Genomic DNA, 17,157 nt, shown 5'->3' with positions numbered 1-17,157 from the left:
TCTAGGGCCCGGCGTGGCCAGGTGGGTTAAGGCGTTATAATGTAACGGTCAATCCCACTATTCGTTGGTAAAAGAGTAGCCCAAGAGTTGGCGGTGGGTAGTGGTGACTAGCTGCCTTCCCTCTAGTCTTACACTACTAAATTAAGGACGGTTAGCACAGATAGCCCTCGTGTAGCTTTGAGCGATATTAAAAACAAACAAACAAATTTGTTGATTGTTTTTGTCTCTCAGTGGAACAGGGGTAAATTTACGGACTTACAACGTAAAAATCAGAGATTCAATTCCCCTTGGTGGTTTTACTCTAAAGCAAACTAACAGTATCTTTTTAAGGTGTAATGGTGGGATTAACCGTGACATTACAATACCACCAAGGCTGAAAGATCGAGCATGTTTGGTGATAGAGTCAAACTTTCAATCAAATTACGTCCTTATATTCTTAAAGGAGAATATTCTTTGTAAGGTGCTGCTATCTAATGGTAATATCATTAACTACTATTTTATTTTTGAATGAGAAAAGTGTTTAGTCTGCTCGGTATTTGTTTCGGATATTCGTGCGATTCTACACGCAGAATGTCTTCGTCGTTAATAATTTTGAAGTAATAGACTAAAAGCAGTTCTTGGCTTACTTTAAGCGAATTCAGAGATTGGACAGGCATCAATCAGGGAAAAATATATCGATAACGACAAACGTTTTAAACGTAAATGGTTTGTTTATTTATTTGTTGAATTTCACACAAGTCCATTAATTTAGTAGCCAAAGGTTAGAGAGAAGGCGCCCAGTCAACACCAGCCACCGCGAACCTTTGAGCTACTCTTTAACCAAAGAATGGTGGGATTAACCGTGACATTACAACACCACCAAGGCTGAAAGATCGAGCATGTTTGGTGATAGAGTCAAAATTTCAATCAAATTAAGTACTTATATTGATAATTAGAGATATACATATATATATATGTGCTGTAATTAATCGATATCAATCAATAATTAGCTAGATTAGTTTCAATACTTGCTATAGTCATAATACACACAACCCTTTATCTTACTTTGCGCTTCGCAACAAACAAAACAAATAAATAAAAATATTCTTTGGTTGATGCTGCTATCTTCCGGGAAATAATGGAATAATATTCAACTGAAACCTTTCATGAAATGAACAAAATACTTCCCTACAGTTTAAAGTATGAGTTATTAATCAGGCTTAAAGATTCGACTGAAGAGATTAAAGTCGGATTGAAGAAAACGAAAGAAGTGTGGCTGTTGTAATGATTTCACATTTAGTTGATCTGTTTTCAAAAGGAGTAATTGTAATTTATAATCACCTATAATAGGATAATGGACTCTTGGAGTCCAACGATGGGACAACGGTAAACCAGGGGCTCTACACCCTTAAGAGACAGGTTTCGACAGCAGATAGCCCATTGTGACGTTGTCCCCCCAAAATAAAATATTTATTTTCTTTACTTCGATGACGTTCGTGTTTTGTTTCGTTACAAGGAAATCGTTTCACAACTAACAAAAGATAAGCCGCCTACTGTTAATGTTAAAATATTACATGGGCCTTATGAAAATTTCAAAATATGGCTTAATGTGTGTTTCCTTAGAACTAGGCGTGACTAAGTAATTAGCGTGCTATGGCTGCAAAATCTGACAATTCAAAGCTCGTGTCCCGTTATCGAAGAATGTGGTCCTAATTACGGAGCTGTGGGAGCATTATAAGAGTGAGAATGTAATGGCATTCAAGGAGAGAAGTTGAACATTGACAATGAGTGCTATTGTTATCTGTTCTGATAATTCAAAATTAAAAACGTATTTATGCAGAAAAACCTTGTGTGTCTCTGTAAAAACTTTTAAACAAACACACAATGTACGGTTTACATTCTCATATATAATTCATGCGTTGTTTACCTACTATAACGCAACTGATATTTTGTTTACTTAGTAAAACGCAACTGATATTTTGTTTACTTACTAAAAGGTTATAGGTCATGATTTAGCTTCTCTACATAACTTACAATTTATTTAGTTGGTAAATAAAGTAACATAATTTACGTGTACTTTGTTTAGTAAAACAATCAGTGGATTGCACTAGTTTATTGCTGTGGGGGCCCGACATGGCCAGGTGGTTAAGGCATTCGGTTTATTATCCGAGGGTCGCGGGTTCGCATCCCCATCACAACAAACATGCTCGCCCTTTTACCCGTGGGAGAGTTATAATGTGCGGTCGGTCAATCCCACTATTCGTTGGTAAAAGAGTATCCCAAGAGTTGGTAGTGGGTGGTGATGACTAGCTATCTTCCCTTTAGTCTTACACTGCTAAATTAGGGATGGCTAACGCAGATAGCCTTCGCGTAGCTTTGCGTGAAATTCAAACCAAACCTTGTCTTTATTTTTCTAGTTTCAGTAGATAACATCTGAATCGACTTTTTGAGATGGTCCCTAATAAATGAAAAGTTTCTTTAATCCAATTATATGCCCCCCAGCTACTCAGCGGTATGTCTGCGGACTTAGAACGCTAAAATTCGAGTTTCGATACCCGTGGTGGGCAGAGCACAGATTGCCCATTGTGTAACTTTGTGCTTAATTCAAAACAACAACAACAATAATCCAATTATTTATTAATAATACGAGCTGGAAATGAAGAAATTCACCCATCAATGTTGAATGTGCCGATGATAAGAATCACGTTCTTTCTTACTTAGAAATAAATTTACTCTAAGTATATCCACTCTCACATATAGGGAACTACGCCGATAGGGGCGTCATGTAAACATCAAAATAATATTTGTTGTCACTAAACAATGCTTACTCTATAACTAGCAACCACGCTGTGCCAGCGATATGGTGAATGTATTTTTTCTTTTTTTGTCACATCGTGTCAATAAGCAAGATAGACACCTTCCTACTGAGCCAGTTCTAGATTCTTCCCTTATACCCCCGGGAAGTCTGATCTGTGGATCTCCCAGTCTTTCCGAGATTCGACGGCTCTATATCGACGCATTGCTTCAGCTCTTCCAAGATATCAGTGGAAGACCTAGGCTTAGCAGATTGCAAGAGAGTTTTTCGCTATCGGTATCTTGGACTTTACTGTGATCGGTATTAATATGGTGTCCTAAATCGAAATTACTAATTCGCGTTTTCTCGTCTCTCACGAGATTTAGGGTTCAATATGTCATGTCACGAACTCTAATGCGTTCATTTTTCTCGCGTTTGGGTACTTCTTGAAGTTTAATTTATTTTGTGTTTTCAAACTTTAAATAATAATAATATTTTTTTGCGTATTTAAAAATATTACTTTGATAAAAAACGTGAAAGTTTTAGGCACCCACAATGTAGCATCAGAATGAAATAAAAACTGAAACCTAAATCAATCGAACCAAAGATTCTTAACCGTAATAAAACAAAATCACGAAAACGAAGTCTGATGAAAAGATAATTTTGATGTTTCAAGAATATAAAATAATTTGTACTTTATGGTCATTAATTATACCTAAACAAGAAAGAATCCTCAATAGCCACGGCGCTTGAAATTATTTTAGGCAGGACTATTGTAAATTAATCTATCATACCTGGCATGGCCAGCTAGTTAAGGCACTCGACTTGTAATCGGAGGGTCGCGGGTTCGACTTTCCGTCACACCAAACATGCTTGCCCTTTCAGCCGTGGGAGCGTTATAATGTTACGGTCAATCCCACTATTCATTGGTAAAAGAGTAGTCCAAGAGTTGGCGGTGGGTGGTGATGACCAGCTGCCTTCCTCTAGTCTTACACTGCTAAATTAGGGACGGCTAGCGCAGATAGCCCTCGAGTAGCTTTGCGCGAAATTCCAAAACAAACAAACTTCTTTCTTGAGTGCAGGTTTTATTCTCTATATTTGTGAGCTGTTGTCTTTTGAACTCGTAAAACCGTGTAGTACACTAAACGTTCACAACTATTTTCATTCTCTGTACACTATTTATTATAAATAGCATTATTACTATATTTTATTGTTTATTTCAAGTGTAATTTTATTAAATAAAGTTACGTCTGTGTGAGTTTGTTTGTCTGACAGCGTATTATTTTCAAAAATGAACTAGGATTTCTCGATGTAACGCACAATGCCTCCAATAAAACGTAGCTTAAATGACGTGTGTGTAAATGATAGAATAAGAAAAATTAAAGTTAAGGGCATGAAGTTATCGCATATGTTTTGTGGCTCGCGGTTGGTATATAATATTTACTTTACTATGTGGCTATTGTCAAAATGTTTGTTATATATAATTAAATGTATAATTAGCAAAAACAATAACATTTTGAAAACTTATTTTAGCAATATTCTTTCTCAACTTCCAATTAATTATATGGCCATCTGTTGTGATAAACGTAGTGTTATAAAGACAAGCATGTCGTGATAAACGTATTGTTATAAAGACAAGTCTGTTATGATAAACATATTGTTATAATGACAAGTATGATGTGATAAACATTTTGTTATAAAGAAAAGTCTGTCGTGATAAACATATTGTTATGAAGACAAGTCTGTTGTGATAAACATATTGTTATGAAGACAAGTCTGTTGTGACACACATATCATAAAGACAACTATATTGTGATAAACATATTGTTATAATGACAAGTATGATGTGATAAACATTTTGTTATAAAGAAAAGTATGATGTGATAAACATATTGTTATGAAGACAAGTCTGTTGTGATAAACATATTGTTATGAAGACAAGTCTGTTGTGACACACATATTATCATAAAGACAACTACATTGTGATAAACATATTGTTATAAAAAACTATATTTGATAAGTTTGTTGTTTGTCCGCAGTTGAAAATCCTAAATACTTGTTTTTCTTTTCTCAGGTCTTTGACAAAGAGCCATTTTATTTCTTTGCACAGAAAGGATGTAAGCAAGGCCATTGTTTTAAGATTGTGGCTTACATTTAGCATCCAACAATATATGTTGCACGGAAAGGGAATTTTGTAACTCATTTCGAGACAAGTAACTTGGTGTGAGAATTTGTTAACCCTACTCTCACTTTAACATTAACAAGTTAAATTTTTTGGAAAAATTCTTTGTATGGCTTCACTCGTTCACACTTTTGTATCAGTTATTTTTCTTTATGCCTTTCCCTCCCTTCCCTCCACTTCTATTTTTATTGTGCTTTGTGTTTCAAGTTTCTATTTTTTGAGTGCCGCGAGTGGTTTACCAAAATTTAATGACCAGCTTTCTTATAATGCACGAAAAGAAATATGACCTTTTAGTGTTTTCTTGTCACGTGCACGTCATTACATTAGTAACATGTCCACGAGATCGTTTATCTCATTGGCGGGAAAAACTGCCACTCTGACGGTCTACTTTCTACTAATATATCACTGGGAATACGATGTTTTTGTGGGGTTAAATGTTCTTTCTCGAAAAAAACCAAAAAACCAGCATACTTTAGTTATTTCACTAGTTTCAAGTTTCATAAAACAGTAATTGGTTTTCTCTAGAGAATCAGGTTTGTTGTTATTGTTCTGCTGTCAGGGAATAAAACGTGCAACTAAATCTCTTCTGCCCTTTAAGTTTATTTAATTAGAAAGATATATTCAATGAAACAGTTGACATGGAACTCGTGAAAATTCGACGTAATCTATACATTTATGTTTATTATTCAGCGTCGATTCAACATAAATGTCAAACGGCCCAGTATATTTCCATGTACGTAAAAAATACGTTATATATATACAGAGACGCATATATTAACACAAATAAAAAAACAAGAAATACACTGTAACATATTACGTAATGTCTGAATGAGAACACGCAATATGATTACAACTTACAAAGAGACCTGTTTATATAATACAGATTAATAAAGGAAAAACCAGTTTAATAAACGTATATACTAAACTGTATATAGCCCCATATAACAATCCACCGAGTATCAAACATAATATATATATGTATGTTTGATAAGCACAAACACATATGCGCTTTAATTTTACACAACAAACAACCTCTTCGGTAAAGATTGATACAGAAAACATTGTGTTAAATAAACAGCATAAAAACTGATTATATAAATCATAAACTTAAAAAACAAATGTCCTTAACATCTCAGTTATTCAATAATGCAATAAACATCCACAGAATACTTTCACGTCATTGGATTATCATACAATATATTGAACTCACTGTGAATATATCTTACTATTATTCCTAAAGATGGCGTATCAGGTACTGTTTGAGTGACTCAAATTAATTTTACGTAATAAGCTGATTAATGATGCCATTTCAGTTAGGCTTAAGTTAATATTCCACGTGTATCTCAGTAACGTTAGGCTTACCTAGTAACGGTGTTAGACTGCGTGGTTCAGCCCAACTGCCACTTTCTTTTCACTGTTACAAAATTCTAAATGTGACCCAAGCTCGGTAATCGACGAGAGGTAATAAATCCATTGAAGTTGTGGTTTCAAAACATCGCAGAAGAACCACAAGAACATCTATTGAGGTGATGTTTTCAGAATATTATAGAAGAACCACAATTACATCTATTAAAGTAATGGTTTCAAAACATTATGAAGAACCACAAGCTTCCTCTTCTATGCTCAAAATAATCTAAATTCATTCTTTAAAAATAAAACCTTAACAAACTTTATATTTGTTTTGCAAATAAAGCCTAAGGAAAAAATTCTCCGTGGTGCGAGTTATGAGAAATGAATATCGTGCTTCAGAAGATAGTGGAAATAATATATCATTAATCATTCTTCTTCTATGTGAAAAAAAAAAGACTTAACTCCAACTATAATCAATTTTCAATTACCTAATTTTATTCTCATTTTTGATATTTAACAACTTCGATTTTGAGGTACTTTATAAAACTAAAATAAAATTATTTTATTTGTGTGCTTGCTTTTATTGCAAAGCCAATTACCTTACATGTAAATCGACGAAATACTTAAATATTGTTTAGCTATTTTGTGTATAATTGAAGAAATATGTGAATATTGTTGACTTACTTTACATGTTTGTTTGTTTTTGAATTTCTCGCAAAGCTACACGAGGGCTATCTGCGTTAGCCGTCCCTAATTTAGCAGTAAAAGACTAGAGGGAAGGCAGCTAGTCATCACCACCCACCGCCAACTCTTGGGTTACTCTTTTACCAACGAATAATGGGATTGACCGTCACGTTATAGGTCCCCCATGGCTGAAAGAGCGATTATGTTTGGTGCGACGGGGATTTGAACGCGCAGCCCTCGGACTACGAGTTGTACGCTTTAACCCACCTGACAGTGCCGAGCCTACTTTATATGTAAATCAACGAAACACTTAAATATTGTTTAGTGACTTTATATGTAAATCGACGAAACACTTAAATATTGTTTAGTGACTTTATATGTAAATCGACGAAACACTTAAATATTGTTTAGTGACTTTATATGTAAATCGACGAAACACTTAAATATTGTTTAGTGACTTTATATGTAAATCGACGAAACACTTAAATATTGTTTAGTGACTTTATATGTAAATCGACGAAACACTTAAATATTGTTTAGTTACTTTATATAAAAATCGACGAAACACTTAAATATTAACCGACTTACATTATGTATAAACTGACGAAACACGTGAATATTGTTGACTTACTTTATGTATAAACTAACGAAACGCGTGAATATTGTTGACATAATTTATGTATAAACTGACGAAACACGCGAATATTGCCGCCTTACTTTATGAATAAACTGATGAAACACATGAATATTGTTGACTTTATGTGTAAATTGACGAAACAGATAGATATTACAAAGTTGATTTAATTTATGAGTATCCTGACAAAATAGATAAATATGATATGTTGACTTTATTTGTTTTATGTGATGCTTGACGAAAGAGATAAATATTGTTTACTTATTCGAAATGAAATTTGATAAAACGGTTGAAGTTTGTTGATTTACTTTACGTGTTACTTACCAAACGGATAAATATTGTTGATTTATATCGTGGTAACTTGAAACAAAACGTTGTTGTTGGTTTGAGTTTCTTTACCCAATCCAAGATTCTGGCGTTGTAAGTCCATAAAGTTACAGTTTTCACGCTAGGGAACAATAAAAATAATTTAGTAAAATAACATTCATCAATATTGTAATCGTTAACGTTGTTATTGGCAAATTTTTGAAATATTCCTCTTTGATTTCCACCTGGTGTTGCTTTGAGATACTAAACGTATTAATTTCATGAATGTCAATTTTATTTATTTAGGCCTCATTTCACGATTTTCTTCAAAGCGTATTGGAAGAAACCAAACAACGTGAACCGTGTGAAAACTTAGGATAAAAAAAAAACCAAGATTGGTTTGTGTTTTGAGGCGACTTCGCGCTTACGAAAATAAAAACCTTACAAATATTTATCATATTAAAATTTTTAATTTTTTGTTGGCACGACATAAACATTGTTTTTCCTCAACTTAAGTCTTTATGGCACATTAAAACTTAACCACAAGAGTATCACATCAAAACCAAACCCCAAGAATATAACATTAAAACTAAACCACATTAATATAGCATTAAAACTAAACCACAATAATATAACATTAAAACTTAACCACAATAATATAACATTAAAACTTAACCACATTAATATAACATTAAAACTAAGCCCCAATAATATAACATTAAAACTAAACCACATTAATATAACATTAAAACTAAGCCCCAATAATATAACATTAAAACTAAACTACAGTAATATAATATGAAATCTAAACCACAATAATATAACATTAAAACTTAACCACAATAATATAACATTAAAATTAAACCACATGAATATAACATTAAAACTATACCACATTAATATAGCATTAAAACTAAACCACAATAATATAACATTAAAATTAAACCACATGAATATAACATTAAAACTAAACCACATTAATATAGCATTAAAACTAAACCACAATAATATAACATTAAAACTAAACTACATTAATATAGCATTAAAACTAAACCACATTAATATAGCATTAAAACTAAACCACATTAATATAACATTAAAACTAAACCACATTAATATAGCATTAAAAGTTAACCACATTGATATAATATTTGAACTAAACCACATTAATATAATGTGGTAATAAGTAATTTTATACTTCACTCAGAGTTTTTCTCAAGAGTTTTCTTTTTAGCTGAACGGAACAAGATATTTAAATTACATTTCTTAAACTTTTATTCTACAAGACTCGTAATATACGAGAATTTCGTTACCAGTAGCGACATCTTTTCAAGACGGCGTGACGTTTGAAATACTATCTAATCAATCTAAATGACACCCAGTTCGATATCAAAACTGAAACCTACGACAGCATCCAGTGAAACAATCCTGAAGGCGACCTCTATATCTTTAGTCATATTTCTCAATTCCCACTGTCAACTCGTGCAGCGAGCATTACCTCATGTTGTACATTTCTCTTTCCTCTAGCTTGACGCATTAACAATTCGAAATTTACGTAGTAGTGATAGAAGTCAGATGAGTGAATATTTTGACAGGATCTGATTACGGCAGGCAACTAGCGCAGAAAGTTATGCATAATAAAGTCATGCCGTACGAATTAAGCCAGTTGATAAAGCTGTTTATTATATGATTTCGGGGTCTGATAAGTCAAGAAACCACACGATGCCTCAGGCGTCTCAGAATCTATTTCATTTTGCTGTTCATTATCTTTCTAAGTATGTGTGTTTCCACACCAACCGTTCAACACGAACGAAGAGTTCTCATTTATGTCATTTTTAAGACATCTGGTGGAAAATATAAGATTCTTGGTGAGATATGTATTAAATGTATTACTTGTCATTAAAAGTTTTTCTTTTTATAAACATATTTTATAGGTTGTTTCTTGTTTGTTTGTTTTTTGAATTTCGCGCAAAGCTATAAGAGGGCTATCTGCGCTAGTCGTCCGTAATTTAGCAGTGTAAGACTAGAAGGAAGACAGCTAGTCATCACCACTCACCGCCAACTCTTGAGTTACTTTTTTACCAACGAATAGTGGGATTGACCGTAACTTATAACACCCCCACGGCGGAAAGGGCGAGCATGTTTGGTGCAATGGGAATTTGAACCCATGACCCTCGGATTAGAAGTCAAATGCTTTAACCCACCTGGCCATGCCGGGCCGGATTGTTTCTGGTTGTTTTAGTAAACATATTTTACAGATAGTTTCTGGTTGTTTTCTTCTCGTATCAAATTAAGGCTTAGTTCTTGTTGTTTTCCTAAAATAGTGGATTGACATAAAATTTAGGCTTAGTTTTTTGGAACACACGAAAGTAAGTTAGAAAAAACTAACCTACATGTACTACGTTTTATTCAATAATAAATTAACTTTTGTGTACGAGCCATCAACGCTATGCCATCCACACAGAGTGGACGCCTAATTTTAGTGTTATAAGCAAGCTACTGTTACTTCATGTAAAAACAAGATAACTTTACTTGTGTTTTTTTCTTCCTTTGTAATCATAAATTAAACGCCAGAAATAAAAATTCCATATCTTGTTCATACTTACTTTGCTCAAACAAAATTTTACGTTTTATTAGTCAAATAAAATTTTGGTCGTTTTATCAACGACATGGATTAGGTTATCTCCTAACCCTAACCTAATGTTTATAACATCCTTCAAGATTGTAATCTTCTGTAAACTACAAACAACACAGATATTAGTGAATCATAACCCTAATTTAATGTTTATAATGTCCGAACAAAAATACAGGTGTTGCTAAATCCTAACACTAATTTAATGTTTATAATGTCCTAACAAAAATACAGGTATTGCTAAATCCTAACACTAATTTAATGTTTATAATGTCTTCTGATAACCATGTTATCAACACATATGTGAGCGACTGCTAACCCTAACTTAATATCTACAATGTTATTCAAACTTAATGCCGTCTGAAAACTCTACGAACACTGTAGTTAAGTTTACGATTACTGCAATAGTTCTTTACTCCTGTCTCTTTAATTTCTATAAGTTATGTGATTGTAGAACAATGCGCCCCAGACATTTACACCTTGGACAACCACCCCGCAGCCATATCTTCGTACATTAATATAACTGACTAAAATAGGATGAAATAACTTTTAAATCCGTAATTTGTAAGGAAGTATTGTTTACAAATTATGAGTTTCCCCTTGCATGAGAAATGTGACATTTTTTCTCGAGACATTTTCTCTTCTCTTTTATTAACTACCACTCCAATAATGTGATTTTTTTTGTAAATCACTCGCTATAAAATCATTATCGCTCTGACAAACCACAATTTTTATAGTCTTCAATTTTGTTTGGTTACAGAGCCATCAAATAGAAAATCAGACCCGTCTTGCCACACTCACCTGTTGTATTCATGATTTGTTAACAGCTTACGTTTAAGTCAATATTATATAACTATGAACAATTCAACATTTTAATTTTATTACAATGAACAAACTTTAACATCAAACCTGTGTTATTTTCTCCTACTTAAACACTTTTAGATAATTCATTTTTCTATGAAATATAGTAAATATGTGTTTGTTTTTTCCAACTTTAGTCGGTTATATTGATATAATGATATACAGCTGCGGGTTAATTCTCTACGAGGGGCAGTTGTTAGGCTAACAAATCATATGAACGACAGAGAATCCTACCACTCGTGTTACGTTGTTTGGAATTTCTCTGTTCTTTGTTTTAGATGGTTATAGCGTTCCACATTTTCCTACTGCAACATGAATTTTACCTATATTTTACAAACTCATTTTTCATACAACAACATGATTTTCACTGAATATTCTTTAACATTGTTTTTCCCATACATTTATCTAATCCAATATCTGTTTTCGTTACGATCTTTCGTTACTTGTGTTTTTGGATATTTTTTCCACTTCTGTTCCTTGGTTTTCGCCTTTCTTTAAATATAAATAATTTAAGACAACTATCGATCTACGTGTTTAAATCATATGTAGGGACATGGAAGGTTATTTCAGCCATGAGTAATGTCACTTTACACTTCTATGGTGGGGTCTTTTATTTTCAGAATTTTCTTTTACACGCGGTATTCGTTCTTTTGTGTTTGTAGATTGCTAGGCCTTATTCGAGTTAATGAATTCAGTTTTTCATGTGAGCGTGTGTGCTGTCCCTTATCAAATTAGATCTGGTGTAAAAATTTCTACTGCTTGAAATCTATACCATGTTTTCGTAGCTATCAAATTATAATGACTCTATTGTTGTCATGGTTACACGATTGAGAAATAAACAGAGATGTCAAAAACACTAATTGAAAAGCAAAAACAACATAGATATCTGCATAAATATATTCATTATTCCCTCGTAAGCATCTTCGTATATCTCTATACCGTTCGCGTAATATCCCCGGTGGGACAGCGATAAGTCTACTAAAATCCGGAATAAAAGTCCCTGCGGTGGACACATCAGCAGGACCAAAGTGGTTTTGCTCTAAGAAAACAAAACTTTCGACATTTTTTTTTAATGTACCCTGAACTTTTTGTACTTCAAAGTCGAACAGGACGCTGGGTAGATTGGTATGTCATTGACTCTGGAGTTGTGGAATCAAACAAAGACTTTGTGGTTAACTTGTTTCAAAAAGACAGCATATTTAGAGTCAATATTCATTCAGATCTGATTTTAATCTAAAAAACAAGACCAAGACACGAATAAATCGATAACGTCCGTTATAGATCCACACGTCTTAAATAAAAGCCTACATCAGCTGAAATGCTTGGAGTAATCGACAGATGGCGACGGTCTGCCGTCTTCTTCTGTCAAATTGAGTTATCGTTGAAGTATTGTTACCGTTACACTCTATAAGAGTGGTTTGTGAGGCAGTTAAATCGAACTGTGTTAATTCTAATGGGGAAAGGGGGTTATAGTTTCGTGTAACCGTCAGTTATCCCAACACGTATGTTTTTTTTTTCTTTTTTACTAATCTTTTTTTGGAGATTGTCACTCATGGGATTATAAGTTTAAGAAGTTCCATGATCCTTAAGCTGGTATTTGTTATTTGGAATTTCGAGCAAAGTTGCACGAGGGCTATCTGTGCTAGCTTTCCCTAATTTAGTAGTGTAAGACTAAAGGGAAGCCGGCTAGTCATTACCAGCCATTGCCAACGCTTGGGCTACCCTTTTACCAACGAATAGTGGGATTGACCGTCACATTATAACGCCCCCACAGCTGAAAGGGCGAGCATGTTTGGTGCGACGGGGATGCGAACCCGCAGATTTCGAGTCGAAATAACAAGGAGAGCCCTAATCGGCTGGTCATGCTGGGACCTTAACCGAGTGTCACTTCTTCTGGGGCCCGGCATGGCCAAGTGTGTTAAGGCGTTCGACTCGTAATCCGAGGGTCGCGGGTTCGAATCCCGGTCACACCAAATATGCTCGCCCTTTCAGCCGTGGGGACGTTATAATGTTACGGTCAATCGCACTATTCGTTAGCAAAAGAGTAGCCCAAGAGTTGGCAGTGGGTGGTGATGACTAACTGCCTTCCGTCTAGTTTTACATTGCTAAATTAGGGACAGCTAGCGCAGATAGCCCTCGAGTAGCTTTGCGCGAAATTCCAAAAAACAAACAAACAAACACTTCTTCTGGTGACTTTATTTCATCCAATCATAGAATACGACTCGAAAAACTAGCAATCATGTTATGCTATTTCCTCAGAGAGTAAGCAGTAAGCTTACAGACCTACAATACTGAAGTCCGTGGTTTAATCCTCCCCGTTACTTCTATCATTCGTACACTAGAGCTTTTAGGTGACTAAGATAAAACAAGTAAACAGCAAACTTCATTATTTAAATTTGTCCGAACACGATTAAAATACTAAATTAACGTTATCTTAGATAACTTTTACCTTCTAATTCAGGGGAACTTAATCAAGGCAAGTTCTAAAGAGTACCAAAGAAAATATAAATATTGTTACACAGTACTTTAAAATATGAAACCTACATTTGAATCGCATTAATATTTCTGTGATGTTTAACACTACATCTTTCTGTTGCTGTTGCTTCAGAAATTTGCGAGGTTTGACATTACATCTTCCTATTGCTATTGTTTTAAAATTTCGCGTAAAGCATCACAAAGAATTATTGTCATTTTAAAATAATAACTTAGATGGAAGACAACTCCTCAATATGACGCCAACCCTTGAGCTGCTGTTTTCTAACACTAGTTGAATTAGAACGTTACTCTTACAGCTTAATCATATTTCCAAAGTGTAGAACGCATGCGCATTTTCAATGTGCTACTCATCTAACCCCGAACATACTAATTTTCAAAAGATTATGTATGATATATTCTATGGTTTTACGAATGTGTGGATTATCCATACACACCAATGTTGTGTTAAGAGGATATCTTATAATAAATATTATTTGATTATCAGCAGAAATATTCTGTAACTAGTGTCACATCTCTTTCATAGAGAGTAGAAATATTCTGTAACTAGTGTCACATCTCTTTCATAGAGAGTAGAAATATTCCGTAACTAGTGTCACATCTCTTTCATAGAGAGTAGAAATATTCCGTAACTAGTGTCACATCTCTTTCATAGAGAGTAGAAATATTCTGTAACTAGTGTCACATCTCTTTCATAGAGAGTAGAAATATTCTGTAACTAGTGTCACATCTCTTTCATAGAGAGTAGAAATATTCTGTAACTAGTGTCACATCTCTTTCATAGAGAGTAGAAATATTCTGTAACTAGTGTCACATCTCTTTCATAGAGAGTAGAAATATTCTGTAACTAGTGTCACATCTCTTTCATAGAGAGTAGAAATATTCCGTAACTAGTGTCACATCTCTTTCATAGAGAGTAGAAATATTCTGTAACTAGTGTCACATCTCTTTCATAGAGAGTAGACATATTCTGTAACTAGTGTCACATCTCTTTCATAGAGAGTAGAAATATTCTGTAACTAGTGTCACATCTCTTTCATAGAGAGTAGAAATATTCTGTAACTAGTGTCACATCTCTTTCATAGAGAGTAGAAATATTCTGTAACTAGTGTCACATCTCTTTCATAGAGAGTAGAAATATTCCGTAACTAGTGTCACATCTCTTTCATAGAGAGTAGAAATATTCTGTAACTAGTGTCACATCTCTTTCATAGAGAGTAGAAATATTCTGTAACTAGTGTCACATCTCTTTCATAGAGAGTAGAAATATTCTGTAACTAGTGTCACATCTCTTTCATAGAGAGTAGAAATATTCTGTAACTAGTGTCACATCTCTTTCATAGAGAGTAGAAATATTCTGTAACTAGTGTCACATCTCTTTCATAGAGAGTAGAAATATTCTGTAACTAGTGTCACATCTCTTTCATAGAGAGTAGAAATATTCTGTAACTAGTGTCACATCTCTTTCATAGAGAGTAGAAATATTCTGTAACTAGTGTCACATCTCTTTCATAGAGAGTAGAAATATTCTGTAACTAGTGTCACATCTCTTTCATAGAGAGTAGAAATATTCCGTAACTAGTGTCACATCTCTTTCATAGAGAGTAGAAATATTCTGTAACTAGTGTCACATCTCTTTCATAGAGAGTAGAAATATTCCGTAACTAGTGTCACATCTCTTTCATAGAGAGTAGAAATATTCCGTAACTAGTGTCACATCTCTTTCATAGAGAGTAGAAATATTCCGTAACTAGTGTCACATCTCTTTCATAGAGAGTAGAAATATTCCGTAACTAGTGTCACATCTCTTTCATAGAGAGTAGAAATATTCCGTAACTAGTGTCACATCTCTTTCATAGAGAGTAGAAATATTCCGTAACTAGTGTCACATCTCTTTCATAGAGAGTAGAAATATTCTGTAACTAGTGTCACATCTCTTTCATAGAGAGTAGAAATATTCCGTAACTAGTGTCACATCTCTTTCATAGAGAGTAGAAATATTCTGTAACTAGTGTCACATCTCTTTCATAGAGAGTAGAAATATTCCGTAACTAGTGTCACATCTCTTTCATAGAGAGTAGAAATATTCTGTAACTAGTGTCACATCTCTTTCATAGAGAGTAGAAATATTCCGTAACTAGTGTCACATCTCTTTCATAGAGAGTAGAAATATTCCGTAACTAGTGTCACATCTCTTTCATAGAGAGTAGAAATATTCCGTAACTAGTGTCACATCTCTTTCATAGAGAGTAGAAATATTCCGTAACTAGTGTCACATCTCTTTCATAGAGAGTAGAAATATTCCGTAACTAGTGTCACATCTCTTTCATAGAGAGTAGAAATATTCCGTAACTAGTGTCACATCTCTTTCATAGAGAGTAGAAATATTCCGTAACTAGTGTCACATCTCTTTCATAGAGAGTAGAAATATTCTGTAACTAGTGTCACATCTCTTTCATAGAGAGTAGAAATATTCTGTAACTAGTGTCACATCTCTTTCATAGAGAGTAGAAATATTCTGTAACTAGTGTCACATCTCTTTCATAGAGAGTAGAAATATTCCGTAACTAGTGTCACATCTCTTTCATAGAGAGTAGAAATATTCTGTAACTAGTGTCACATCTCTTTCATAGAGAGTAGAAATATTCCGTAACTAGTGTCACATCTCTTTCATAGAGAGTAGAAATATTCCGTAACTAGTGTCACATCTCTTTCATAGAGAGTAGAAATATTCCGTAACTAGTGTCACATCTCTTTCATAGAGAGTAGAAATATTCTGTAACTAGTGTCACATCTCTTTCATAGAGAGTAGAAATATTCCGTAACTAGTGTCACATCTCTTTCATAGAGAAGTAGAAATATTCCGTAACTAGTGTCACATCTCTTTCATAGAGAGTAGAAATATTCCGTAACTAGTGTCACATCTCTTTCATAGAGAGTAGAAATATTCTGTAACTAGTGTCACATCTCTTTCATAGAGAGTAGAAATATTCTGTAACTAGTGTCACATCTCTTTCATAGAGAGTAGAAATATTCTGTAACTAGTGTCACATCTCTTTCATAGAGTAGAAATATTCTGTAACTAGTGTCACATCTCTTTCATAGAGAGTAGAAATATTCTGTAACTAGTGTCACATCTCTTTCATAGAGAGTAGAAATATTCCGTAACTAGTGTCACATCTCTTTCATCATAGAGTAGAAATATTCTGTAACTAGTGTCACATCTCTTTCATAGAGAGTAG

Source organism: Tachypleus tridentatus, chromosome 13, assembly GCF_004210375.1.
Source record: "Tachypleus tridentatus isolate NWPU-2018 chromosome 13, ASM421037v1, whole genome shotgun sequence".
Taxonomy (NCBI): Eukaryota; Metazoa; Arthropoda; class Merostomata; order Xiphosura; family Limulidae; genus Tachypleus; species Tachypleus tridentatus.
This window is presented reverse-complemented; position numbering follows the sequence as displayed.